The sequence below is a fragment of the Mastomys coucha genome, unplaced genomic scaffold (assembly GCF_008632895.1).
Source record: "Mastomys coucha isolate ucsf_1 unplaced genomic scaffold, UCSF_Mcou_1 pScaffold15, whole genome shotgun sequence".
Taxonomy (NCBI): Eukaryota; Metazoa; Chordata; class Mammalia; order Rodentia; family Muridae; genus Mastomys; species Mastomys coucha.
The window spans coordinates 154,350,827-154,353,386 of record NW_022196897.1 but is presented as its reverse complement, the minus strand read 5'-3'; positions in this window follow the sequence as shown (position 1 = coordinate 154,353,386).

Below are 2,560 nucleotides of genomic sequence, written 5' to 3'. Positions count from 1 at the left end.
AGATAGATAGATAGATAGGTGAATAAATGGGTGGTGGACAGATGGTGTGTAGTGGATGAATAGATAGATAGATAGATAGATAGATAGATAGATAGATAGATAGATAGATAGATAGATAGATAGAGGATGGACATATGAATTGGTAGATAGATTGAGGACAGATGGATGGGTGGATGGATTGATGGACAGATGGACAGAAGGATAGGTGGATAGATAGATAGATAGATAGATAGATAGATAGATAGGAATAGGTGAGTGGAGAAATAGGTGCCCAGGTAGATGGAAGGATGCATAGATGGTTGAGTTGATGATGGACAGGTGAATGTGTGGGTAATTAGAGAGATGGACAGATGGGTAGGTGGATTGATTGACAGCTCAGTGGGTGGATAGACACAGATGGATGGTACATAGAAAAACAAAGTTTTTCTATCCCAGCGTTTGCTCTACAATGCCTCAGCCTACTTCCACTGACAAGTTTTGGCTGGTCTGAGCTGCTCCTGCTGCTGCCTGGAAGCCGCAGCCTGGCTCTGTGCCTTGCTCGGGTCTTCAGCCTACATCTGGAAGCTTCCCTCTGTTATCCCACCGTAGATTTCAAGGACCTCTTCCTCCCTCCCCACCCCCACCCCGCTCTGAGACACTTGCAGCTCATTGTCACTGCGGCCCAAGACAGAGGGTCATTGTCACTGTGGCCCAAGCCAGAGGGACTTGTCTGCCAGCTCTAGTGGCCATTCTTCTTCTCTGCAAAGACAGAGCAAGCCTGCAGCTGATCACAGGGACGACTGAGGGGGTTCAATCTCTTGCAATGGGGAAGCTTCCGTTCATGCCCCTGGGAAGTCTTCTGAGGAGCTGCCAAGGCCTCACAACTCCCTGGGGACTGCCCGCTGACAAACCCTTGGTGTCTCTGTGGCTTTGTATGACAGTTTCTCTCACGTCACAGCCCCAAGGACCTCATCGCTCTGGCTGCCCACAGGCAACTGTAACTCCTGCAGAAGGCAGGGAGCAGGGTGCAGAGGCCCAGGGCCTCTCACTTCCATTGCTTGGCCCCACCAGAGCTGGGAAACTCAACTCTGCAGAAGAGCAGGCATGGAGGCCCTCAGTGCCCACTTTGGCTGGTTTTCTCATCCCTGTGAGCACAGCACCTGACAGAAATAGCTTCAAGAGAAGAAAGGTTTGTTTCGTTGATGATTTAAGAGCTGTGGGTCCATCATGACAGAAAGGGTGTGCCAGCTCGCATGATGGCGGGCCAAGATACAGAAAAAGGGCAAGGAGTACAGCCTAGTTGGCGGAGCGCTTGCCTAGCACAAAGCCCTGGGGTTGATCCTCAGCGTAAAATAAACTCCTCAGAATGAAACCAGACATGGTGGCACTCACCTGTTGTCCCCCAGCACCAGTGAAGAGGAGGCAGGAAGTCCAAGGTCACCATCCCCTACACAGTGAGTGAGAGGTCAAGACCCTAGCTCAGAAGGAAGAAAGGAAGGAAGGAAGGAAGGAAGGAAGGAAGGAAGGAAGGAAGGGAGGGGGGAAGGAAGGGAGGGAGGGAGGGAGGGAGGGAGGAAGGAAGGAAGGAAGGAAGGAAGGAAGGAAGGAAGGAAGGAAGGAGAAAAGAAACAGAAAGGAAGACACAGCCCAGGGACCCATTTTCCGAGCAGATCCAGCCTTCCGCTGGCCCATCACCTCCCAAAGATGTATCATTCCAGTGCACTGAGAAGTAGCTCACCTAGCATCAGGAGCCCTGGGCTCCCTCCCCCACACAAACCAGGTGTGGTAGTGCACACCTGAAGTCCCAGCCTCAGAAAGTGGGGCAGGAGGATAGGAGGTCAAGGTCGTTCTCAGCTACCTAGCAAGTTCAAAGCCATCCTGGGATATAGGAGACCTAGTAATAACAATAACAAGTTCCTTAGCGTTTCCCATCCTAACTCCTGGAATTCCTATGCATGTGTTACACTCACAGCACGTCAAATCTGAACCAGTACTCGGCAGCCTCCCTCCCGTGGTTCCTTGCTGCCCGGTGACAGACAATGTACAATTTACTTGGATGGACTGTTGTGATTTGGATATCCGTGTTCTCAAAAACTGGGAGAAGCCAGAGTTGGTGGTTCACACCTGTAATCCGATCACTCAGGAGGTGCAGGCTGGAGGATCAGAAGTTCAAGGTCATCCTCACCTACATAACAAGTTTGAGGCCAGCCTGGGATACAAGAGACTCTGTCTCAAGAGAAGTAAATAAATAAATGAATGTGGAATTTAAATTTGAATTTGTAATTAGGAAAAGGCATTGATTAGGTCAAAGCCCTCTTGGTCTCCCTTGAGCATCCTCAAAGGATCAAGCCCGGGATACTCTTTACAAACCTCCTAGGCACCTGCCAATCCAATCAGGCTGACAGGATTAATCATGGCACCTCATTTCCATTGATTAGCATAATTGCCATTGTCCTCCTGGGAAATGAGCAATGCTGAGGGATCTGACTTCCTGGGAAGCTTACAGCTTCTGGGACAGGTAGGGTAGACTCTGGGGGTGACCTTTCTGGTTTTAACCCTTGCTCATTCCTTCCCCACCTCC